Source organism: Sus scrofa, chromosome 6 (genome assembly GCF_054392235.1).
Source record: "Sus scrofa isolate SSC_HxYL_T2T_F1_AM1 chromosome 6, Sscrofa_HxYL_maternal_Yorkshire_Landrace_v2.0, whole genome shotgun sequence".
Classification (NCBI taxonomy): domain Eukaryota; kingdom Metazoa; phylum Chordata; class Mammalia; order Artiodactyla; family Suidae; genus Sus; species Sus scrofa.
The window spans coordinates 87,816,189-87,842,916 of record NC_139388.1 but is presented as its reverse complement, the minus strand read 5'-3'; the positions used below and the strand labels follow the sequence as shown (position 1 = coordinate 87,842,916).

The 26,728-nt window shown below is 46.3% G+C and overlaps 1 protein-coding gene and 1 long non-coding RNA gene across 2 annotated transcripts in view; one reads left to right on the top strand and one right to left on the bottom strand.

The window, feature by feature from the left end:
* Positions 1-5,138: 5,138 nt before the first annotated feature.
* On the bottom strand, positions 5,139-8,958 carry LOC146402615 (uncharacterized). The gene is made up of 2 exons (XR_014807329.1): positions 8,619-8,958; positions 5,139-7,391 (listed from the first exon to the last, which is right to left on the bottom strand). It is a non-coding gene; the product is annotated as an uncharacterized LOC146402615 (long non-coding RNA).
* A 17,325-nt stretch (positions 8,959-26,283) lies between these two features.
* The window catches only part of PAQR7 (progestin and adipoQ receptor family member 7), a 44,306-nt gene continuing 43,861 nt past the window's right edge, over positions 26,284-26,728 (top strand). The window contains exon 1 of the mRNA XM_084958550.1: positions 26,284-26,503. The gene's annotated coding sequence lies outside the window, so the exon portion shown is untranslated. The remainder of the gene's footprint in view (positions 26,504-26,728) is intronic.

The following is a 26,728-nucleotide window of genomic DNA, read 5'->3' as shown; positions in this document are numbered from 1 at the left end:
ATGGTTGTGATGGAGCCTAGCGATCACCCTGGAACTCCTTGGGGGCATGTTTAGGTGTGTATGTCTATGTAGATCAAGTTGCAGGAAGAAGCCCATGTAAATAAAATCCAGTGATGGAACTTCATTATGAAGTTCCACAGGGAAAGGAGAGATTTTTAGGAAACCATCTCAGCTGCTGCTGGACATGCTCTGGATCCCTAAATGTTCAGGGATCAGTGCAGCGCTATTCAGGTTACCACCTGAGCTCCAGGGTCCTGATAGGGCTGGAGTAGGCACAGGTGGTTGTAGAAGTCCCAAGAGGGGATCATAGATAAAGAGGGAAGCCCAGGGGATGCTGGGAGACCACTGTAAGATCAAGAAAGTCATCAGGGAGTTCCCATTGTGGCTCATTGGTTAACAAATCCGACTAAGAATCATGAGGTTGAGGGTTCAATCCCTGGCCTGCTCAGTGGATTAAGGATCCGGTGTTGCTGTGAGCTGTGGTGTAGGTCACGAGGCTTGGATCCTGCATTGCTGTGGCTCTGGCCAGTGGCTACAGCTCTGATTAGACCCCTAGCCTGGGAACTTCCACATGTTGCACATGCGGCCCTAGAAAAGGCAAAAAGACAAAAAAAAAAAAAAAAAAAAAAAGAAAGCCATCAGAACAAGGTAGCCTTGCTTGACCAGTGGAGGTGCGAGAATGGCCTCAGGTCATTGGGTTGGGGGTGGGATGAGGCCTGCATTCATATTCGGACCTGGGGCAAAAGGTTGAGGCCCGCCCTTCAGCTGATTTGAATATACCACCTTACCGGATACTAAGGAGAAGCTACAACTCCCAGAAAGGAAGAGGCGGGCCTTTCCAGCCCCCACTCTCCTCGAACAACAAAACTGTGGCCCACTGGATCGTCGGGACAAAGCTTCCTTGCCTGCCTGCTTGTATCTCTCACAAGCATCCTAATAAATTTATTTCTTGCCTATCGCTTTGTCTCTTGCTGAATTCCTTCTGCGCAGAGACATGAAGAACCTGAACCTCAGTGAGTCCAGACACAGGGTGAGTGATTCTAATTTAAAACCATGGGTTCAAGTCCCAATCTGGGTTTGGACCAGGTTCAGGCCTTAGTGCTGTCAGTTTCAGTCCCACCCTCTGCTTGAGCACCTCATGTTGGTTGTTGAGAGAAAGCAGGACTAGTTGTGTAGGTGTGCAGCTATCTGGTGTAACTTGCCCTATAAAGCAGTTTTAAGGCCAACCCCCATGGAGGGGTTGGTTTCCATTGGGCATAGTGTCCATTACGCCACCCCATCCTAGGTCCGAGGGTTGCTTTTTTTTTTTTTTTTTGTCTTTTTGTCTTTTGTCTGTTGTTGTTGATGCTATTTCTTGGGCCGCTCCCGCGGCGTATGGAGATTCCCAGGCTAGGGGTCCAATCGGAGCTGTAGCCACCGGCCTACGCCAGAGCCACAGCAACGTGGGATCCGAGCCGCGTCTGCAACCTACACCACAGCTCGCGGCAACGCTGGATCGTTAACCCACTGAGCAAGGGCAGGGACCGAACCCGCAACCTCATGGTTCCTAGTCGGATTCGTTAACCACTGCGCCACGACGGGAACTCCCGAGGATTGCTTTTAATCACAATCCACTATAACCTTACACCTTCCTCAGAGGGGCTTCGAGTGGGGCAGGTACTTAGCTTTCCAGGACTCAGGATCTCTGCAAGGCATCTAATCTGCACACACTGCATTATCTATTCTCCCAGCCCTTTTCAGTTGGGACGTTAGTGTCCACAGTTGCCAATTCATAACTTTTTTCCTTCTTTGATTTCTCTTGTTCTTGATTCAGTTTTCCCTGAGACAGAGAGTGCTGGAGCTAAAATAGGAAGCTTTAGAAATCACAGTGCAATTTATTTCACAAATGGGGAAAGCGAAGCCCAGAAAAGGCAATAGACTTGCTCAAAGCTGCACAGCAAGATAGCTTCAGGGCTAGGCCTAGAACCAGGTCTCTTGACTCCAGTAAGATTTTTTTTGATTGGTACATAAAGGTATTTCTGTGCTATTGAAGTGTTCATGAACCCACCTGCTGTGTACAAGGCCTTGTGTGCTGTATTCTGGGAAGAGGCAGCCATATAATCCCTGTCCTCTAGGAAGCTTATAGCCAGGGTATCAGAGCACAGATAGAAAAAGATAGCTGTCCAATTAAAATGGCCCCAGGGGAAACCAGTACAGTTAGGTTAGTTTTACTGTGTCCAAGGGAGAGAACTGTAAAGCTCCAAATACCTGCGTGACCTTCTGTGATCCTCTGAGAAAAGGGATCATCAAGATTTTTTATGTTTCAGACTTGTTAGAACCAAACAGGCCCCGCAGGACTCCTGGACCCAGCCACAGACCAGCAACGAGCAATGAGGAGCCTGAGGGAATGGAAGGGGTAAGGTTGGGGACCTCAGTGACCTGTTCCCTAAGCCATCTGTTCTTGTAAATCCCTGCAAGAAGAGAGCAACTAGGGAATAGGGACAGGGTCTCTGAAACACAATTCACGAGGCCAGTGGATGCAAAGCTGTCTTTCCTCTCTCCAAGGGGATGAGGTTTATAAAGGATAAGGGGTGTTATTTTTTTCTTTGGCTGGCCCAGCGAGCCTCCCTTGCGATGGCTAGAGGATGCTGTCAGAGGCTCCTAGGAGTGGCGGTGGACTGGCTTCCGGAAAGCCAAGCTAAAACCCAGCTCCAAGGTAAGCTCCACAGCCTGGACCCTGGCAAATTAGTCTTTTGGCCTGGTTGCCATGGAGACAGACAGGCAGCAGCTGCGCGGGGAGAGGGACCAGCAGCTTCACCGACATCCAGGATTCTGAGACAGCCATGGTGGAGGAGGGGCTCGACACCGCCCTTTCTCCCCCAGATGCAGATGCTTCTATCTGTCCCTCAACGTCCAGACTCCCAGGATCTGGTGAGTTGCCAGGGTCGCAAAAGGAGACATGGCAGCACTAAGTCCTGAAGCCTTGGCTTTCTGCTTCCCAGCCAGCACCCTCCTGCCGCCTCACAGTTGCCTCCTGATCAGCTCTTGGAGCAAACAGTGAACTCCTGGGCCTGGGAGGGTTCCCATGCTCCCTCCTTGGAGGGGAGAAGTCATTAGAGGTGAATCCCAGAATGTTGGCACCGGAGGCCAATTTGGCCCTGTGCTCAATCGCTGTCTCTCCAGAGAGGCTGGCAGGGGCTGTGACTGCCATTGTCTGGGAAAGGAGCTTGACGTTGAGCCCAGAGGAGACTCGGCACATGATGGGGTTTATTGTTCCCTCATTTGACGCTACACTGATAATCATTAATTTGTGGCTTCAAGCCCTGCCCTCCCTAGCCCAGTGGAAGCAGTCCTGGCTCCCCCTCCTACGGGTTATCTCTGGAAACTGCAGGTGGGAGAGAGGGGGCCTGGGATCCGAGTTCACTTTTCCCAGCAGAGCTGCCAGGAGGTGGTGTCTCAGCGTCTCAGGTTCCTCCTCTCTGCTGTCCTCTGGGGCTCTGCGGTCCTGGGTGTTACCTGTGAGCAGGGTGGTCACCTGAGAACAGAGCCCCAATGTGGAGGGACAGCAGAGAGCTAGGGAGCTGCAGACCAGCCGGGCTTTTGATGTTGCTGTTTTAATTATGGAGGTAGTTTACGTGTGGGCATAAAGAAAAACCAATACCTGGAAGTTCCCTGGTGGCTCAGCGGTGAGGATCCAGCATTGTCACTGCTATGGTATGGGTTTGATCCCTGGCCTGAGAACTTCCACAGGCCATGGGTGTGGCAAAAAAAAGAAAAGAAAGAAAAACCAATACTGGAGTTCCCGTCGTGGCACAGTGGTTAACGAATCTGACTAGGAACCATGAGGTTGCGGGTTCGATCCCTGCCCTTGCTCAGTGGGTTAACGATCCGGCGTTGCCGCGAGCTGTGGTGTAGGTCGCAGACGCGGCTCGGATCCCGCGTTGCTGTGGCTCTGGTGTAGGCCGGTGGCTACAGCTCCAATTCACCCCCTAGCCTGGGAACCTCCATATGCTGCGAGAGCAGCCCGAGAAATGGCAAAAGGAAAAAAAAAAAAAAGAAAGAAAAACCAATACTGAGGTATATAAAGTAAGTGGAGAAAATCACCCATCACCTCAAGTGCTAATACCTTATCCCTGTTGGAAACTACTGATAATTTTGCTGTATATCTTTTCAGAATTTTCTCTATGCTTATTCTTTTTCCCCTGTATTATTATTATTATTTTAACATTTTTTATAAAAGACACAAACACCACAGATAAACATAGACTCAAAAGCAAAGGTCTTCTTTTAGTGTATCCCCCTCGCCAGAGACCGCTCTTGTTAACAATTTAATGTCCTCCGTACATTTATGTCCAAACACAGTTTCAGTTTTTCTTTCTTTAGCATAAATGCAGTCACAGCATCCATATTGTTCTGCAAGTTGCTTTCCCTGCCACACTAATACGTCCCTCTGCAGATTTTTTCACGTCGGTTTACCTACCCTGTTCTCCATAACTGCTGCTCAATATTCTACATTATGGATGGTCTGTCCTTATTTACATGGTCTCCTTCAAAGACACTTGAGTTGTTTACGATATTTTGTTATTAACCATAACACTCTGCAAACTTATGCATCTATTTATGCAGGGTTTATTTCTAGAATTGTTGGGTTAATGGGTCTGTCTATCTTTAATTTTTCTAAGTACTGTAGGGATTTATTAAGTTTTCTTTTTAAAATATTATCTAAGACATGGATGCTGCTCGCAAGAAAGGAGAAACATAGCAAAAGCTATGTCAGGGAAAACAAAAACCACTCAGCAGCTATGACTGTTTACATTTTGGCAATTATTATCTGTGCCTGCTATTGTTACAGTGATCGGAGCATATTGCATAGGTAATTTTCTATCTGGCTTTTCTTTTTAAAACTTAACATTATAAGCATTTTCATTTGTCACTAAAATATTTTTGTAAGCATCCTTTTTATGATTTCATGGTAGTATTATATGTACCATAATTTTCTTGTCTGTGTTGTTGGACATTTAAGTTGCCTACATTTTTTTCACTATGATACCACTTCAGTGAATACCTTTTTGCCTAAACCTGTCTGAAATTTGATAATTTCCTTAAGCTAGAGTCCCCAAAGGAGAATTACTGGGTCTAGTGGTAGAGAATTTAGTGAATTTATTTTTTTTAAGTTGAATTTTTAATTACTAACATGTACACATGGCATAAAATTCCAAAGATACTAAAGATTACACAATGAAAAAAATGTCTTTCTCCTACTGGATCCCTCAGCTGTGATTTTCCTCCTTAAAGGCAACACATGACCTGATTTTTTATGTATCTTTCTCAGAAAAAAAAAAAATATATATATATACACACACATATGTATTTTTCATATAGAAATAGCAGTACATCATATACATAACTTTTTTTTCACTTAATATTTCTTGATGGTTTGTCCATATATAAAAGAGACCTGCCTTATTTTTTAGATATATTTCATAGAATTTCCGTAAATCCTTTTGCCACAGTTAAACTAATCAATTCTATTGATACCATTTTTAGGTTGTCTCCCATCTGTTGCTATTGGAGCAGTGCAGTGATGAGTGTCCTTACACATATACCATTTGGTCCACGTGTTAGTGCAGCCATCTGTAGAAATATATTCCTTTAAGTGAAATTGCTGGGTCCCAGGGTATATGCATTTTATATATGGACAGCTATTGCTCCCTCCATAGAGGGTGACTGATTCCTCATTAAAGGGTATGGACGGTTTTGAAAACTCTTGATTCAAATGGCCAAACAGCTTTCCAGAAAAGTGTTACCTATTTACACAGTTCACCAGCAACACAGAGACCTGCTCACTCTTCCCACTGAGTAAAAATAGTACAGTGAGGTACAGTGTTTGTTCTCATTTTTTCAAAAGGATCTGTGTAAGATTAGCAAAAGTGAGGTACATTTTTAATTAAAAAAATTAAAAACACAGGGAGAAAATACTAGTTCCAATTTTACCACTCTACATGTGTGACCCTGGGCAATTATTTATCCCCTTTGACTCTGTAATGTCTGAGAGTTGTCATGAGGAGGAAATGAGATAATACACTTAGTACAGTGCTTGGCACATAGCAAGGGTTCAAAAGGTAGTAGCTAAGAAGAAAATTCTGTTAAGGAAAAAAAAAATGCCAACCCTTCAAGCAATCTCAACTGTGAGTAGAGATTAAGTAGCCTGGGCGGTGCCAGCTTTGTTCTTTCTCGCAAATTACCCCACGGGTCTTTCCTGCCTTGAGGAGGAAAAAGGAAATCTGGCCACCAGCTCCTTAAGTTCTGGCCCTTAAGAGGGGATGGGGTCCAGGACCTCACCCGACTTCACCGGATGCGTCTCGGAGGAGCCCAAGCAGAGTTTAGTCGTCGCCCTCCCCGGAGGTCCCCGGCGCGGAGCTGACACCGTGATCGGAGGCTGGAGACAGAAGGGGGCTGGCCCAGCCTTCCATCTCTCCCTCCAGGCTAACTGCAGGCGGGGCTGCCCGCGCCTCCAGCTGTGGCCCCTTTCCAGCTGCCTCGGTGGGCGCGGCTGGGGAGGTCCTGATGAAAATCTCCTTAATGCCTTGCTCTGCGGCTCTCGCTCCCTCCCAGCCCCTCGGGCGCCGGCGGCAGGCCCAGCCAGAGGCAGCCCACCCGCTCCAAGGTGCAGCTAGTGGCAGGGAGGTGTCGCTAGGGCTGCTGCTGAGTGCTGCGGTCGGGCTCGGCGGGGTTCTGCCCGGATCCAGGGCGGCCTCTGTGGGCCGCCCCCCCAAGCCCAGCGAGGCTCGGTCTCCCCCTCCTGCCGGAGCAGAGCTGCGGCGCTGAGAAACCGACAGCTGGAGACGCCATTTCGGTTCCCACCCAGTCTCCGCTGAGGAAGAGCCAATCACCATCCTTGCGCGCAGCTCTTCCAGCCGCAGGTAGAAACTGCCTGGGGTGGGAGAGCCCATCTGCAGAGCGAAGCCATTTTCTGCCATCATTTCTGCTCACGGTATAATCACCGTGGTGGAGACTTTTAGCCATGCCCTCCCCGCCCAGCCCCCTTATCCCGGGGTCTTTCCTGGATGTTCCACGGAGAACTGACAGGCGCAATATGGCCTGGTGCAAAAATTGCACCTCGGGAACCAGCTGGCGAGGGGGCTAGTCTTGGCCTTGAACTGAGCCTGCCCTGTGACTGTGAGAAAGTGGTACCGCCCCAGGCCTCTGTCTTGTCATTTATAAAAATGCAGGGAAGTCAGACCCTGTCAAGGATTGGTGAGATTGTGTGGCAATGGATTCTGTTTGTCCTTATCTAGTAAAATTGAAAATATTCATACCCTGCACCCTGACAATCCTCTTTCTTGGTTTCTGTCCTGGAGAAGTACTGGCACATGCATTCAAGAAGACCGTCCATCGCAGGGCTGTATCTACTAACACCGTTGAAAACAGCTCAGTGGCCATCAATAGGGAAAGTATAAATGAAATAGGGCCTGAATTCAAAATGAGTCATGATATTGCAGTTAGAAGGAATAAATTAGATTTATATATGCAGAGACAGGGATAGAATTCAAAATCTATTAAGTAAAAACAGAAGTTGTAAAATAATGCATAATACAAGGTAAAACAATGTTTGCAACATATAAAACAGAGCTGTGGATTTACTATATCTTCAAAGATATGTGGGAGTTCCGTCGTGGCTCAGCGGAAACGAATCTGACTAGTGTCCATGAGGCAGGTTCGATCCCTGGCCTCGCTCAGTGGGTTATGGATCTGGCGTTGCTATGAGCTGTGGTATAGGTCACAAACGTGGCTTGGATCCCTGGTGGCTGTGGCATAGGCCAGCAGCTACAGCTCCAATTGGATGCCTAGCCTGGGAAACTTCACATGCTGTGGGTGCAGCCCTAAAAAGACAAAAACAAAAAATGTAAAATAATTTTTTCAAAAAAAATAAAAGGACTGGAGTTTCCTAGTGGCCTAGCAATTAAGGACTTGGTGTTGTCATTGCTGTGGTTCCAGTTGCTGCTGTGGCTGAGGTTTGATCCCTGGCCCGGGGTCCTATGCATGCTGCTGGGCATGGCCAAAGAAAATGAAAGGACTGAAAAAAAGCATAACTTTTTTTTTTTTTTCCTGGCCACAATGAAGCATAGGATCAAACCCACACCACAGCAGTGACAACACCAGATCCTTAACTCACTGAACCACTGGGGAACTCCAACACTCTTAACACTTTTTTTTTTTTTTTTTTTAAATGGCCTCAGCCACGGCATGTGGAAGTTCCTGGGCCAGGGATTCAGTCTGAGCCATAGCTGCAACCTATGCAGCAGCTGTGCCAGGCTGGGGATCGAACCCAGGGTGACCTGAGCCACAGAAGTCAAATTCTTAACTCACTGTGCCACAGCAGGAACTCCACTCATAACTTTTTTTTTTTTTTTTTTTTTTGTCTCTTTAGGGCCATACCTGTGGCACATGGAAGTTCCCAGGCTAGGGGTCAAATTGGAGCTTCAGCTGCTGGCCTACAGCACAGCCACAGCAATGCCAGATCCGAGCTGTGTCTGTGAACTGCACTACAGCTCACGGAAATGCTGGATCCTTAACCCACTGAGAGAGGCCAGGGATTGAACCCTCATCCTCACAGATACTAGTAGGTTCATTACCACTGAGCCACAGCAGGTGTTCCGCATTCATAACTCTTAAGAGTGGCTTTCTCTGCAAAGAGGGCTGGTGATCGGTGTAGTGAGTAGAGGTGAATAGGAATTTCAGCTTTCTTTGTAAATTCTAATTTTTTCTTTAAAAGAAATGACAATGCATTCCTATATTAAGGAAATTTAAACTGCATATTAATAAAGAAAACACTGGAAACAAAGGTCAAATGTAAACAATGGTTAATTCCAGGTGATTGGAAATATGAATAATTGTTAATTTTTTCTTTGTACTTTTTGGAGTTGGCTTTAGTTTTGTTTTTTGGGTTTTTTTTGTGTCTTTTTGCTATTTCTTGGGCCGCTCTCCCGGCATATGGAGGTTCCCAGGCTAGGGGTCCAATCGGAGCTGTAGCTGCCAGCCTACGCCAGAGCCACAGCAACGCGGGATCTGAGCCACGTCTGCAACCTACACCACAGCTCACGGCAACGCCGGATCGTTAACCCACTGAGCAAGGGCAGGGACCGAACCCGAAACCTCATGGTTCCTAGTCGGATTCGTTAACCACTGCGCCATGATGAGAACTCCGGCTTTAGTTTTTTTAAATGCAGGGGTATTTGTACACTGGTGTTCATAGCATCATTATTCACAATAGCCAAAAGGTGGAAGCAACCCAAATGTCCACTGATGGGTGAATGGATAAATAAAATGTAGGGGACTATTATTCAGCCTTAAAAAGGAAGGAAATCCTGGGAGTTCCCTGTGGTGCAGATTAAGGATCTGGCATTGTCACTACAGTGGCTCAGGTGGCTGCTGTGGCATGGGTTTGATCTCTGGCCTGGGAACTTCTACATGCCTTAGGCTTGGCCAAAAAAAAAAAAAAAAAGGGAAAGGAAGGAAATCCTGTCACGTGGTACAACATGGATGGACCTTAAGGACATTATGTGGAATGAATCATTCAATTACAAAAAGACAAATATATATGATTTCGCTTATTTGAAATGTTGAGTAGTCAAAATCATAGAAACTGAAAGTAGAATGGTGGTTGCCAGGGATTGAGGGAGAGGGGTGGGGGAATTATTGTTTAATAGGCACCTTTTTCAGGTTTACAAAAATTTGGGGAATGGATGGTGGTGATGGCTACACAATAGTGTGCATGTATTTAATACTGCTGAACCATACACTTAAAAGTGGTTAAGACTGGAGTTCCCATCGTGGCGCAGTGGTTAACGAATCCGACTGGGAACCATGAGGTTGCGGGTTCGATCCTTGGCCTTGCTCAGCGGATTAAGGATCCGGTGTTGCCGTGAGCTGTGGTGTAAGTTGCAGACGCGGCTCAGATCCTGTGTTGCTGTGGCTCTGGTGTAGACTGGTGGCTACAGCTCTGATTAGACCCCTAGCCTGGGAACTCCATATGCTGCGGGAGCGGGCCTAGAAAAAGGTAAAAAGACAAAAAAAAAAAAGTGGTTAAAATGGTCAATTTTGTTTTGTGTGTGTCTTTGTTTTTGTTTTGTTTTGTTTTTTGTCTTTTCAGGGCTGCACCCACAACACATGGAGGTTCCTAGGCTAGGGGTCTAATTGGAGCTGTTGCCACCGGCCTATGCCAGAGCCACAGCAACGCCAGATCCAAGCCACATCTGCGACCGACCTACACCATAGTTCGTGGCAACACCAGATCCTTAACCCACTGAGTGAGGCCAGGGATGGAACCCACAACTTCATGGTTCCTAGTTGGATTCATTTCCACTGCACCATGAAGGGAACTCCAACAGTCCTTTGTTTTTGAGCAAATTATGATTGCAAACCATCTTAGACAAAGAGTGACTTGTCTACCTAAAAAAAAAGTCAGAGAAGGAGTTCAAGAGTGACTCCAGGACCCATCAAATCCCTCAGCTCAAGAGCCTGTGATCGTGTGATTCCAGGTCATCATCTTTAAAGTCCTAAGGGCTTTCAGGGGCCTTGGTGCTCCAGCCCCAGCCCTCTCCCCATTCTTGAGCCCAGTCTCACCAGTTGAAGCCTGAGGGCTCCAGACAGGGCAGGCCACTTGGAGCTCACAACTGAGCTAGGCTCACTCTCTCTTCTGGGCACTTAATTATGCCATTTCCTCTTCTTTGGCACCCCCTTCCCTTCCTCTCAGCCTGCAGACTCCCTTCAGGTCTCACTAGCTCAGCTGCCCCTTCCCCTGGGAGCCCTTCCCCTGGGAGCCCTTCCCCGTTGTCTCTCCCTTGCCTCAGTTAGCCAGGCTCCCTGTGCCCCCTCGGTACTCTGCGCTGATTGTCCATTTACTGTGAGCTCTCAGGGCCAGGGACTTGCCTTCCTCATTCCTGTGTTTCCAGGACCTAGCACAGGGCTGCCACCTCAGAGGTTCTCAGTGACTATCTGTTAAATGAATGGAAAATCAGGTTCAAATGCAGCAGATTCTCTGGGCTGCTTCCTGGTGTACATTCTTGAAACTCTGGGCGTTCCATTTGCACAAGGTAAGAGGTAGAATCAGGATTTGAACTCAGAGATCTGGCTCCAGAGCCCACACTCTTAACCATTGTGCTCTGAGCCCCTAATGCATTCAATTTTTTCAAGAACAAAGTATGTACTGAGAGCCTACTCTTTGTCAGGCAGTGTTCTATAGTAATGAAGAAAATGGACACGGCCCCCATTCTCACAAATCTTACATTCAATTTGGTGTATGTGTGGGGGAGTGAGAGACAGAAAATACATAAGTATATCATTTGCCGACTTGTAATAAGAGGGATGGAGTACATAGGACACTGGGAGGAACAGGTTGAGGGGAGGGGAGATCAGGAGTTCAGTTCTGGACACATTTAGTTTGAAATAACTAGAAGACAACAAAGAGAAGATGCAGAGCAGGCGCTGGATAAAAGTCTAGAGCCCAGAGTATAAGCCTCGGCTAGATAATGCAAATTCAGAAGTCAGCAGCATGCATGGTATTTAAAACCACAGGACTGGCTGAGATTGCTAGGGGTGTGATTGGGTAAAGAGAAGAGGTCCAAGTACTGAGTCCTGCCGTACTTAGAGGCCAAGGAAATGATGAGAACTAGCAAAGGGGACTAACCAGGAACAGCCAGCGAGGTAGGAGGAAAACCAAAAGAGACTGGTACCCTGTGAGCCAGGCAGTAAAGTGATTCAAGGCCAACCGTGGCAGGGATGATGAGAACGTGGAGTTGGCCGTTGGGCCTGGTAACATAGACGTCATCCCTGATCTCCAGTGTCTGTAGACAAGGTGGAACATGAGTCTGCATGGGAAGGGTTTAAAGACAGAAGGCAGAGAGGAGTTGGAGTCAGCCCTTTAGGAGAGTGTTGTTATAATGGAGGGCAGAGAAATGGGAGTCTCTGGAAGGAGTCATCAGAGGGTTTAAGGTGGAATGAATTGCAGCCTCTAAACATGCTGATGCAAGGAAGACTGCAGGAGACGGGTTCGGGTCCCAGGCCCTCCTCCTCCAGCTTGGTTTCCTTGAGTTTTCTCCTGATTTCTTCTCCCTGTCCTACCCTCTCTTGTAACGAGCCACCACAGTCAACCTTATCTCTGTGAGCACCCAGCACAGCAGTTCACTCTTCGTGAAAGGATTTGCCAGCTTATCCTGACCTTTCTTTCAAAAGCAGTGCTCTGTCAGACCACTAAAACGGGATATTTTCTGTCCCGGGTGGGGCTACGGAACCACCGTAGACCCCAATAGCCTCTACCTCTGCCTGTTGTCATATACCGCCAGTATGGTTTGTCTTTTCTTTGGTGTTTATCTTGGGAACCCAACTGGATTGTGAGGGCCTTAAGGACAGAGGCTCCATGTGATGCTTCTTTGGGTCCTTCATGATACCTAGTTGGGTGCAGTGCAAAGAGTATTCATTTAATCAACACTGAGTACCTACTGTGTGCTGGGATCTGTGCCAGGTGTTCCAGATCAACGGTCCTACCCTTGAAGAGCTCAAGGTCCAGACGGGAGGCAGACGTGTAATCAAATAAGAGCAAATAAAATGTTGAGTGCTGGGCTAGAGAAATGCGGGGTGCCATGGAGGCTTAGAGAAGGGAGAGGTTAACTCTGTAGGGGAGGAGACAGGGAAGATTTCACAGAGGGGTTTGTGATGAGCGAGCCCTTGAAAGATGGACTGGAGGAGAGAGGGCATCAGGCAGAGCAAAAATGCAGTCATAGAGTTGCAAAAGGACACTCTGGGACAGTGGTGGGACAGGGGATGGGGGCACGATAGGAACAGTGGTGGGAGAGGATCTTGAAGAGACGGGAAAGAGTTGGATTGTGGAGGGCCTCGTGAGCCAGGCTAAGGAGCTTGGCCTTTAACCCCATAGACCTGGGGTAAAGTGCAGGGATGAGATGTCAGCCTTTTAGGGAGAACTTTGTGACAGTGGAGCAAAGTTGGACTTGCTTTTGGCAGTCATGACATTAGAAACAGTTTCCTTATATTTAATTCAATGCTGATATTGAAAAATCAGGAGATTTCACACAAAATCCTAAATTCCAGCCTTTCTAGGCAACACATTGTTCTAGGATAGCCATCAGCCAAAGCTAGGTGGGAGCCACCTGTTATGGATTGAATTATGTCCCCCAAATAGATGTTGAAGTCCTAACACTCTGTATCCTTGAACATGACCTTATTTGTAAGTTGGGTCTGTGCGGATGATCAAGATGAGGTCATCAGGATACACCTTAATCCAGTATGACTGGTGTCCTTATATGAAGGGGAAATTTGGACACAGCGACAGATACTCACGGAAGGCAAGACATGGGGACGCGGGGAGAATGCCATTCACAAGCCAAGGAACAGGTGAGGCTACCAGAAGCTGGAAGGGAGTGTGGCAGGTTCTCCCTTACAGCCCTCTGAAAGAATCTGCTTTCGCCTTGAGTTTGGACTTCTGGCCCCCAGAACTGTGAGATAATAAATCTCTGCTGTTTAAGCCACCCAGTTTGTGGAGTTCCCATCGTGGCTCAGTGGTTAGGGAACCTGACTAGCATCCATGAGGACATGGGTTTGATCCCTGGCCTTTCTCAGTGGGTTAAGGATCCAGCGTTGCTGTGAGCTGTGCTGTAGGTCACAGACGAGGTTCGGATCCCGTGTTGCTATGGCTCTGGCTGGCAGCTACAGCTCTAAATGGACCCTTAGCCTGGGAACCTCCATGTGCTGCGGGTGTGGCCCTAAAAAGGCAAAAAGACACCCCCCCCCCGCCAAAATAAGCCACCCAGTTTGTAGCACTTTGTTAAGGCAGCCCCAGGAAAGTAGTACACCGCACTCCTCTGGCTTGGATGGGGCCCCACACGCTCCAGTGACTTGGGTTGGCAAGTGCCCTTGTTGGGAATGGAGGTCGGAGGCTGACGGAAGGCCTTTTAGGAAGTGGTTCATGATGATCCAGTAAAGTGGCCGGGCATGGGGTGGGGGTGTCTGTGAGAGCCCCACAGTGCCGACGGTGACATATTGACATCTGGGTTTAGCAGTAAGCCCAGAAGGTCTGCAAATCAGCTCTGAGTTCCAGAGACACATCTGCTTTTCTTCCCTTTGTGTATTTTCTCTTACACAACATTCTGCCCTTCACCTGACACCCCAGCCGCCCCCACCTTCTGGGCTTGAATTTGACTCGGTGTATGCTTTCACCCTGCCTCAGAATGGGTGTGATTTCAGCCGCCTCGGCTTCAACTTCCTGTGACAGCTGTAACCTCTGTTCTCACTGAATTGCTAAGATTGCTGATAGATGCCAACTGCCTGGAAGTTTTGTAAGTAACCGGGACTGTGTTTTGTGACAGGCCATGGGAAAATGGGCTATGCAATGGCCCAGAAATGTAATGAGTTAAAGTATCGAGTAACCCCCTGCTGTTTTTAGGCCCACACATGCCCATTTAAGGAAAGACTAGATCAAAGACGAAAATCATCCTCCCAGCCCCACGTGTCCATTTCCCTGTTCGAAGCCCCAGCAGCCCCGCAGAGGGTGAGTGCTGCCACCTCACCATCCCCATCCCACTGCCATCTTTCTGGCTTTTTGATTATTTGGAAAAGGTCAATTGGAAGAAACAAGAGAAAGCAATCACCGCCCTCAACCGCCAGCCTCCGGACAAAAAGAAATGTCACTGGCTAAGGAGACATGATGCTACATGTGAGGCAGTGTCCTGAAGAGGATCCTGGAACATAGAAAGGACCCCAGTGGAAACATGAGGGATCCAGTTAAAGTCCCCATTTAGTTAGCAGTGATGTCCCAGTGTCAATGGTTTAGTTTGGATAAATGTACCAGGATGATGTGACATGTTAACGCTACGGGGAGCTAGCTGCAGGATCTATGGGAACGCTGTGCATTACCTTTGCAACTTTCTGGACCTCTAAAATGATTTCAAAATTAAGAGTCTAAAAACAAGTTTTTAATATATATATTTAAATGTCTCTGGGATAGTACCAGACTCCAGAATGTACCCTCCGTGATGCTGTCTGACCCTCAGCCCTAAATGCTGTTTAATGGCCAAAAAGACATCAGCCAATCTATTTTACATTTGCCCAGTGAGTCTTCATGGCACTGTAGAGCTACTAAGACAAAGACATACAGATTTCTGCCCTCAAGAAGCTTACTCACTTCGAAGGGGACAACCATGTATGGATAGCTACAGTACCAGGAGAGTGTGTGGAGACCACAGAGATTAATCAAGGCCCTGAAGGTGGAGAGAATTTCAGTAGAGGCGAAAACCAAGAACCAAAGGCTGAGGGTTAGTGTAACTTTTTAGGGAGGTGGGAATAGTCCAATGAAGCTGAAACTTGGAGGCGTGGAGGGAAGTGGGGACGGAGGTCTTGAAGTTGTAGGAGGACCTAAGATCAGTGAGGAGGACAAAACTCTTTTTTTATTTTAAAAATATAATAGTTTTATCATTAATAAAAGGAATATATATTCACTTCAAGAATGTTGGAGGAGTTCCTGTTGTGGCTCAGTGCTTAACGAATCTGACTAGGAACCATGAGGTTGTGGGTTCAATCCCTGACCTCGCCCAGTGGGTTAAGGATCTGGCGTTGCCATGAGCTGTGGCATAGGTCGCAGACGCGGCTCAGATCCCGAGTTGCTGTGGCTCTGGCGTAGGCCGGTGACTACAGCTCTGATTAGACCCCTAGCCTGGGAACCTCCATATGCCATGGGTGCGGCCCTAGAAGAAAAAAGAAAAAAAAAGAATGTTGGAAAACTGGAGTTGCTGTCATGGCTCAGTGGAAACAAATCTGACTAGTATCCATGAGGACAAAGGTTTCATCCCTGGCCTTGCTCAGTGGGTTAAGGATCCGATATTGCTGTGATCTGTGGTATGGGTTGTAGACGTGGCTTGGATCTGGTATTGTTGTGGCTCTGGTGTAGGCCAGTGGCTACAGCTCCAATTTGACCCCTAACCTGGGAACCTCCATATGCCACTGGTGTGGCCCTAAAAAGACAAAAAATAATAATAATAATAAATAAAAATAATTACTTAAAAAATTTTTAAAAAAGAATGTTGCAAAATCCAGACTAATACAAAGAAAACTAAACTCAACCGTTTTGCCCTCCATGACAAATATTTTGGCGCATTTTCTTCATTATATTTTGCTCCTTGTAGTTGAGCTTATAATGTATACACAGTTGGGTAACCTTTGTTTCATTTAGCTTAATACCATGAGCCTTTCCCCATTTCATTAAGAAAGAATCCTAGGAGTTCCTGCTGTGGTGCAATGGGATCAGTGGCATCTCTGCAGAGCTAGGACACAGGTTTTGTCCTTGACCTAGCATAGTGGGTTAAAGGATCTGGCACTGCCACAGCTGAGTTGGTGGAGATCGAAACTGCAGTTCAGATCTGATCTCACATGCTGTGGGCTGAAGGCATGAAGAGAGGTCATTTAGTACACGTTCCCCCCCCCCCCTTTTATTTGTCTTTTTTGTCCTTTTTAGGGCTGCACCCACAGCATATGGAGGTTCCAAGGCCAGGGGTCCAGTCAGAGCTGTTGCTGCCGGCCTACGCCACAGCCACAGCAACACAGGATCTGAGCCGCATCTGCAACTTACACCACAGCTCACAGCAACGCCGGATCCTTAACCCACTAAGCAAGGCCAGGGATGGAACCCGCAACCTCATGGTTCCTAGTAGGATTCATTTCCGCTGTGCCATGATGGGAACGCCAAGCACACCTTCCTCTTAATGCAAGAATCTTTCTTCGACATTCTCAGTAGCTGACCGGCAAATCTCCTATCTAGAATCTCACTAAGAGGTCCATTCTATTGTTAGCTAAGTCTAGTGACCACAGAGTTCTCTCATGCATCTTAACTGTGCTGCCCTATAATGATCCCTTTTTGAGATGACAGATCTTCAAATACATCAAGAATGAAAGAAGGAGTTCCCATTGCGGTGAAATGGAAACAAATCCAACTAGGAACCATGAGGTTGCGGGTTTCATCCCTGCCCTCACTCAGTGGGTTAAGGATCTGGCATTGCCGTGAGCTGTGGTGTTCGTCGCAGACATGGCTCAGATCCCAAGTTGCTGTGGCTGTGGCGTAGGTTGGCAGCTACAGCTCTGATTCAGCTCCTAGCCTGGGAACCTCCAGATGTCACGAGTGCGGCCCTAAAAAGCAAAAAATAAAAATAAAAAAGAATCAAATAATCTCAAAGTTTCACTGATCTTAGAGTAGATTTCAGTTACCTCCTGGAGGGTCCCAAATGCTGTCCAGAGTCCCTTGGACAAGGGAGTTATCGATTTTTTTTTCTTTTTTTAGCTTTCGGTAGTTTTATTTGTCTCATATGATGTGCCTCTAAGTTAAATTCATCAAATGTTTTCAAGCAGAAAAGTGATGTGATTAGAGCCGTGCTTGATGATTAATGCCATAGCTGTCACTTACTGAAGGTTTATTGGGCATCAGACACAACGCTAGGTACTTCACATACATTATTTCATTTATTCCTGACAACGGCCCTATGAAATAGGGGCTTTCTCCTCATTTCACAGATGATGAAATACCAGCCCCAAAAGAGGAAGTCACATGCCCAGATTCACATCAGCAGTAACTGAAGAGTACCTGTAGCATGATTTGAAGCACAGATTCAGGGAGTTCCTAAAACGAATCCAATTAGTATCCATGAGGATGTGAGTTTGATCCCTGGCCTCGCTTAGTAAGTTAAGGATCGGCGTTGCCGTGAGCTGTGGTATAGGTTGCAGACATAGTTGGGATCCTGCATTGTTGTGGCTGCGGTGTAGGCTGGCAGTTATAGCTCCCATTCAACCCCTAGCCTGGGAACTTCCATATGCCTCCGGTACAGCCCTAAAAAAAAGCCCCCAAAAAAGCAGATTCAATTTCCTGCTGTGATGTGCATTAGCTGCGTTACCTTGGACAAACGTCTAAAATTCTCCAGGTTTCTCCCCGCCCCCATGTGTAAACTAATAGAGTTAGGCTGATAAAACAGTTTAGAGTGATAGCTAAAGCATAGACTTGGAACCAGACTGCAAAACTTTCTTCGCCTAGTTGGTCAAGTGACTTAGCTCTTTGCAGGCCTGATGCTAACACTTGCCACACCCAAGGCAGGAGTGCAAAAGGGAAGCCCACTTACCTTATGTCTAACAATTTAAGAGTTATAAATCAAGCTAACAAACTATTTTTTAAAAATATATGTTTGGAGTTCCCATCATGGCTCAGTGGCTAATAAACCCGACTAGTATCCATGAGGATGCGGATTTGATCCCCGGCCCCTCTCAGTGGGTTAAGGATCCAGTGTTGCTGTGGCTGTGGTGTAGGCTGGCAGCTACAGCTCCGATTCGACCCCTAGCCTGGGAACCTCCATATGCCGCGGGAGCGGCCCAAGAAATGGCAAAAAGACAAAAAAAAAAAAAAAAAAAAAATATATATATATATATATATATATATGTTTTACCCTTGTACCTTGACAAATATACTTTCGTAATAACCTAGGAAACCAGATTTTGAGAATTCTTGGATTCCTTGGAGTTCCGGGTTAGAATGTGGCTGAGCTGGATCCCTCCTCTTCCTATTTCTGGCTCCTGTGTGTACACCCTAGCCCACTTGTCCAGGCTGTATCCACCCCTTACGAGCAGCCAGTCCTGGGTATAGGGGTGTATTCATTCACAGGGAAATTTGCCCTTGGAAGCATAGACCCAGGGAAGGGTTTGGTGCAGCTGCTGAAAGAGGACTCTGGGCATTTGGACAGGGAATTCTGGAGTCCTGGCTTCCAGAGTGTGGTCTAGAAGGGTGCCCAGGCTCAGGGTGGGCACAGCTCCTTGGCCCCAAGGGACTCCTTGCCTATGCAAAGGAGCATAGCTGGAGAAGGCTCAGAGTGAAGCCCTTTAAAGTACAGGACCTAAGACAAGGACCCTGCTGACAGGTCTAGGGAAGATTCTGTCTCTTTGTGCCTCAGTTTCGTTTAATTAAGGTAACCAACTTATCTGGGTTTGCCTGGGACCCTATGGTTGCAGCACTGAAGCCCTGCATTCTTGAAAAACCCCTCAGTCCTGGGTAAACGGGACAGTTGCTTACCCTCATTTCCTCATCTTCATAATTATTAATAAATCTCAGAAGATTGTTCTAGGGATTAACATGAGTTAACTAATATACATGGAGTGTTTAGACTAGTGCCTGCCATGTGGTACCCATGCCAAAGCAGTGACCTGAGCCACACAGTGACAACGCTGGATCCTTAAAATAGCCACCAAGGGGCTCCAGAATTTTCTTCTTTTCAAAGGCTGAATAATATTCCATTGTGTATATACCTCACATTTTCTTTTGCTATTCATCCATCAATGGATATTTGAGTTGCTTCCACATTTTTGTTATGGTGAATATTGCTGCTATGAACGTAGATGTACAAATATCTCTTTAGGATGCTGCTTTCAATTATTTGGAGTGTATATCCAGAAGTGTACTTGCTGGGTCATATGGTATTCTATTTTTCATTTTCTGATGAACCTCCATACTATTTTCCAAGTGGCTATAACATCTTACATTCTCACCAACAAGGCACAAGTGTTTCAATTTCTCCACATCTTCATCAACACTTTTTTGATAGTAGCCACACTAATGGGTATGAGGTGGTATCTCATTGTGGTTTTGATTTATATTTACCTAATGATTAGTGATGTTGAGCATCTTTTTATGTGTTATTTGCCATTTGTATATCTTTTTTGGAGGAATGCCTATTCAAATACTTTGCTCATTTTCTTTTAATTTTTTTTTAAACTGTGTATTAAAAACAAACAAAACTCAGTTCCAGTCATGGCACAGCAGAAACAGATCTGACTAGGAACCATGAAGTTGCAGGTTTGAATCCTGGCCTCGCTCAGTGGGTTAAGGATCCAGTGTTGTTGTGAGCTGTGGTGTAGGTTGCAGATGTGGCTTGGATCTGGTGTTGCTGTGGCTGTGGTGTAGGCCAGCAGCTGTAGCTCTGATTTCACCCCTAGCCTAGGAACCTCCATATGCCGTGGGTGCAGCCCTAAAAAGACAAAAAACAAAAAACAAAACCCCCCCAAAACCCCTTTGTATTGAGGTATGATTGACATATAACATTACATTAGTTTCAGGTATATAACATAATGGTTTGATATTTGCATAGAGCAAAATGAATACCATAGTATCATCTAATTAACATCTGTCACTATACATAGTTACAAAAATTGAGGACTTTTTAAGGTCTATTTTCTTAGCAACTTTCAGATATGCAATGCAGTATTATTAACTGCATGCCCCATCCTGTACATCACATTCCCATGACTAATTTTATAACTATAAGTTTGTACCTTTTGACTTCCTTCACCCATTTCACTTACCCTTCCCTTCCAACCCCCACCTCTAGCAACCACCAATCTTTTCTCTGTATCTGTGAACTTGGTTTTTTGTTATGTTTTAGATTCTACATATAAGTGAGACCATAGAGAATTTGTCTTTCTTGGTCTGAGACATTTTTTTCACTTAGCATAATGCCCTCAAGGTCCATACCTCTTGGCCCATTTCAAATCAGGTTGTTCATTTCATGATTGATTTTTAAGATATCAATCCCTTATCAGATGTGTAATTTGCAAATACTTTCTCCTATTCTGTGGGTTGCCTTTTTACTCTGTTGATATTATCTTTTGATGCACAAAATTGGCAATTTTCAAGAAGTCTAGATTGTCTATTTTTTTTCTTTTGTTATCTGGTGTCACATTTAAGAAACCACTGCCAAGTCCAATACCATGATGCTTCTGCTCTATGTTTTCTTGTACGAGTTTTATGGTTTTAGGTCTTATACTTAGCTCAACTCAACTCAAATGGTCTGAGCTCATACTTAAGCTCACTTAACTCAAATGGTCTGATCCATTTTGAGTTAATTTTTGTATATGATGTGAGGTAAGAGTCCAACTTCATTTCTTTGTATGTGGCCATCCAGTTTTCCCAGCACTGTCTGTTAAAAAGACTCTCCTTTCCCCCATTGAATGGGTTTTTGCACCTTTGCCAAAAATCATTTGACAGTATATGGAAGGGTTTATTCCTGGTCTCTCTGTTCTATTCCATTGGTCTATATGTCTATCTTTATACAAGTACCATATTGTTTTCAATCCTGTAAGTTTGTAGCAAGTTTTAAAATCAGGAAATCCTTCAGCTTTGTTCTTCTTGTAGCTAATATCGTTTTAAAGCTTCCATTCTACTAGAAAATGCTGTTTCTATAAGTGGAAGCTTGGGTGAAAAAGAGGGAAGAGTTGAATCTGTTTGAAGTTTTAGACCTGGAAGGCCTAACAAAGCCTCTAGTAGAAATGGGGAAGCCAGATGTGGTTGGTGAGAAGATGTTAGTTTCAATATAGATCACTCAGAATTTGAGCGCCTTGTGGGGCGTTCATGAGGAGATGTCCTTAAGGCAATAGGAAAGGTTGTTTTAGAGTTCAGGAGAGAGATGGGAGCTCAAGAGGCAAATAGGGAGCCATCCCCAAGAAAGGAATCATTGGAGGAAGGCATGGACTTAGATAAGAAGGATGAAAGTTAGGACACAGAGTTAGAAGACGGCAGGGGCAGTGACATTGCGGCCCCATTCCACTTATTTATTTATTTATTTATTTTTGTCTTTTTGCCTTTTCTAGGTCCGCTCCCGCGGCATATGGAGGTTCCCAGGCTAGGGGTTGAATGGGAGCTACAGCTACCGGCCTACGCCAGAGCCACCGTAACGTGGGATCCGGGCCGCGTCTGCAACCTATACCACAGCTCACAGCAACGCCAGATCCTTAACCCACTGAGCAAGGCCAGGGACCAAACCCGCAACCTCATGGTTCCTAGTTGGATTCGTTAACCACTATGCCATGATGGGAACTCCAAATGCCATTGATTTTTAAGATATCATTATTTTATGTGCCACAAAGAACATTTTTGGTCAGCAATTATGACATGGCATTTACGAGCACTCTGAATTCAAAGATGGACAAATGGGGGAAAACATGTCTTAGAATCAATTTAATAAGATATATGCCAGCCACTGTGTCAGGCATCATGGGGAGGGTAGTGGGGTACAGCTATGAAAAAAGACCTGCCTGCAAAAAGCTTCCAATCTCAGAGTTCCCTGGTGGCTCAGTGGATTAGGATCTGGTGTTGTCACTGCTGTGGCTCTGGTTCCTGCTGTGGCACAGCTTCAATCCCTGGCCTGGGAACATCTGCATGTTGCAGGCACAGCCAAAAAATTACAAACAAATAAACAAAAAACTTCCAATCTCATGGCAACCACCTGCAGATACCTCTACCACACAACTGATTGAAACACTGATACGTGCCGGCACCAGAGCTGTTCTGAGATCAGCTGCTCCTTGTCAGGTATTTATAGACGTTATTAATATAGACAGAACTGACAGCTATGTCTTCCTTGGGATTTCTAGTCCTCCCCCTCCTTTTCCCTGATGCCTAAAATTTCTAGGGACAAAGCCTTTCAACCACTTTTGAATGAATTGAGATAATGAATTAAAACATCACATGGTAAGGGTTGAACTGGTACAACTCCTATGAAATGCAATTTGTCACTATCCAAATTACAAATGTGTTTGCCCTTTGACCTGCAATACCACTCTAGGAATCTATCTTGCAGATATACTTACCCATTTGGAAAAAGCCATATATACAAGCTTATTCATTCATTACAATATTGTTTGAAATAGCAAAAAACTGGGACTAACCTAAGGCCACGGATAGGGCACTGGTTAATTATGGAACGTTCATACATTGGATCCCAGATCCAGGAAATGCTTGATGTATGAAAAGATCCTTCATACTCATTGCTAAGCGAAAAAATGCTAAGTGCAGAACAGTTACCGTAGACTGCTATTGCATTATGAAGCGGTTAATAAGAATACATATCCACAGGAGTTCCCGCTGTGGCATGAGATTGGCAACATCTCTGCAGTGCTGGAATGCAGGTTCCATCTCTGTTCCAGCACAGCGAGTTAAGGCCTTTCCCCAGCTGCGGTGTAGATCACAATTGTGGCTTGGATCTGATCCCTGGCCCGGGAACTCCATATGCCTCGGGGGCAGCCAAAAAAGAGGGAAAAAAAAAGGAATGCATATCTACAAATTTGCTTATGTATGCATGGAGGAACTCTAGGATACGCAGGAAACTGATAATAATGGTTATGAGGGGGGAAGGGTAAGCTGAGAATTTGGCAGATGGGGATAGAGAATGGAGGAGGACTTTTTATGCTTTATTCCTAAACTATGTAAAGGTATTGATCTATTCAAAATGTTAAGGTAACTGAATTTCAAAAACACCCCATGGGAAAAGTTAACCCAGTGACGATGATTCCCACCAAAAAGGAGAAAGCCTACTAGTCATTCATTTATTTGGTAATCTATAGTAATCAAGAACTTCTCTAGCAATACCATTAATATGCCTCAGCACACATATGTACCAGGCATCACGCTAAGCACTTTCATATACATTATCTCGTTTAATCCTCACCGCCTCTATATGGCGCAGGTGTCTAGCATTACAGGAGAGGAAGCTGAGGATAAGAGAGGTGGTTCTTAGAGTTGCCATTGTGGCTCAGCAGTACCCAACCTGACTAATTACCATGAGGACTTGGGTTCAATCCCTGGCCTCCCTCAGTGGGTTAAGGATCCCGCATTGCCGTGAGCTGCTAGGTAGGTCGCAGACACGGCTCAGATCCTGAGTCGCTGCAGCTGTGGTGTAGGCTGGCAGCTGCAGCTCCAACTCAACCTCTAGCCTGAGAACCTCCAAATGCCGCAGGTGCGGCCCTAAAATAAATAAATGAGAGAAAAAGATGGTTCTTGTCTAAAGTCAACTGCAGACATCCAGGCCCCATGAACCTGGGCCAGGCCCGGTTCTGGGCCAGCACTGAGACAAAGACACAACCCTTGCCTTTTCCGTCTTAGTTGTCTAGTGAGGGAGATAGTAGATACACAGACAGGTTTCGAAGGGACTGTTAGAGCACAACGCCTAAGGATTAGGGGACAAAGGGAACAGCGAGGCTGAGGACAAGGAGAAAACCTCTCCCATGACACCCTTTTGCCAAGGACAAGCCCTATAAGCAGCAGTGGAACTCAGGGGAGCCTTTGTGGGAGACAACCCTGCAGGCTCAGAACCAACAATGAACAAAGGCTGCCGGTGCTCTGTAAGAACAGAGCAATCTGACAACAGCCTGACTCGTTTGATCAGTGTAGACGTCCCTTCTGGACTTTGAAGCCTGAAATGCTCTCCTTTCGCTGTCTACACAGATCAAATAAACTGGATGACTGCCATATCTTAACTTCACTTTGTGTTAATCTATAGTCACAGCCAGCTCCACAGCAACTCGACCAAACCATCTGAGCAGAGGCAAAAATAATTCTCATGGGCAAAGACAGACAATTCCAAGATGTGAACATTAACTCCTTGTTGCCACTTCAGGAGGGAGTGGATTTGGATGTTAGTCTTAGGAAGCTTCTGAGAAGGGAGCTTCTGCCCCTCTCCAAAGTGAGATGGCAAAGCTCTTTTCTCTCCTTACAGTTGAAAGCCCTTCCTATTCCAAGGCTCCAACATGAACACTTACAAGAGTTGACAATATATAGCTGTGATCTGGTTCTCAGAAAGGCAGCCCCACCCTACAGAATCGAGAATCAGCCCACCGAATCAACACTTTTTTATTCACAGGATCATTCTAGGGGAGACCTTACCCCAGTCCCCTCAGTCCTCAAGCACCAGTGAGGCTCTCAGGAAATCCTTATCACAGAGATTGGTAGGACCAGGCATCTGACAACAAACCCAGAAGCCGAGTGGCATCGTTAAAAAAGATTTTAAAATCCATATGAGTTCTAACATCTTCGGTCCTAGCTGTGGTTTCCATGGAAATAGACATCTGCTCTTGGGAGAAAGAAAAGGTGGGGGGGTGGAAGCAGTGTAAGTGCTTTGAAATAATCCGTGTTTTGAAAGATTTTTTTTTTTCCTGTCACAACATTAATAGTCAGAAACGTGAGATTTTTCTGCATGGCAATTTCTTGTATTTAAAAAAAAAAATGCAGCAAGTGGGTGGGACCTTCCTCTGAAAACCTCCAGATTGAGTACAAAGACTTCAAGATAAAGGCTGGTTCAGGGGATAACAGACCTCTTGGCCGTCGGTTTCTTGCTACTGTGTGTTGCCTGCCAAAATGTCACTTTTCATTGAGGTCTTATCCCCACCCCTCTCCTAGTGTTTTCTGAGATTTTGCTCAGAAAACTGACAGATGGAAACACCTGGCTGTTCGGTGGCTAAGTTTGGTCTGAGAGGGAGAAGCCTCTGGGAGCTTAGAATCTGAATTATTCCTATTCCTGGTTACAGACTAAGGGAAAACCATTTAGATTGGGGGCGGGGGAGAAACCGACCCCACACAAGAGCGATTGTTGGAGAAAATGCCTCAACAAGCATATTTCAGGCAACAGTACATTGCTAATTGTTTGCTTCGTGTGATGTGTCTGCCTCCTGTATGATCCAGTTTTCCTTGTGTCCGGCACCTATGAATTGTGTTTGACTCCAGCATATAACTCCCTAGTGACTAGCTGGACGTGGGGAATCCTTATAGGATTCTTGTTACAGCAAAGTGGGTCGTGTTTGTTTCTTGGCTTGGGGAAGTGGAGCCCACTGATCAATAAAATTAAGGTGTCCTTCTGCCTAGTCAGGATGTCAAAGCAGGTGCTTTGGTGTAATGACCATCACCCAGGACACAGCCTTGGTCCGGGAATGAGAGAAGGGGCTTGGGACCCATCATAATTTTATTTTTTTCCTCTGGTCTTTTTGTGATAATAAGACCAGTCATTCTAAGATAGCCAGGGTCAGACCAAATTCCTTTGTGCTTCTCCTGTGCTTCATCTGTCAGGGAAGGGGGAACCGTGACCTTGTGGCTTCTTTTGTTTTGGTTCTTTAAAAGGGCCCAGCACCGATCCGCGAGCACGTGCTTCAAGAACAAAAGCAACACTTAACTGCAGTCTGTGTAGTCGAGAACTGCTATAGCTCTTCCTTCCCTATCTTCCGGCAAAAGGCATGGCTGAACAGATGGAGTCTTCATTTAAGTCTAGTGACTTTGTTAGACCAAAGGAGATCAAATTCCGTAGCCTTTCACTCTCCCCACCCCGCCCCTTCCCGCAGGTCTCTGGTCACCAACTCAGGGACCCTAACGTGGTAGCTAGAACGCAAACAATGAGTTAAGGGCCACGCCCGTGACCTGTTAGGGCAGAGTGGGCTGATGATGATGTCACAATACAGGTGACAGGCGGATGGCCAGGTAGGGCGCCCGGCGCAGGGGATCTTGCAGGGACGTAGGGTGGCATTGTCCTGTCACAAGGGCTTGGGCGTTTTAGGAGGCTGCACAGGGTAGGGCGCCGGAGGGACAATACGCTGCCGGAGTGCTGCCCTTGGAGCGATGTAGGGCTAGCGGCTCCACAGGGGCGGAGTCCAGGAGGCCACACTCTGAGAGGTAGAGAGGGACCCCGCCCTGCCCTTTTTCTAAGGATGGGAGAACTGGTTCAGACCCAGGCAGTGGTCACTGCATCTCCCTCCTCCACGGCCAAATAACCACTCTGGCCCCCGGCTTTCAGCTGGGGACACCCTAAGTAGCCCTCACCCCTCGCATTGTCCCCCTGCCTAGCCAGCCTGAACTACACTTCCCGAGGTGCTCCGGGGTCTCCAGAGGCGGGGCCCA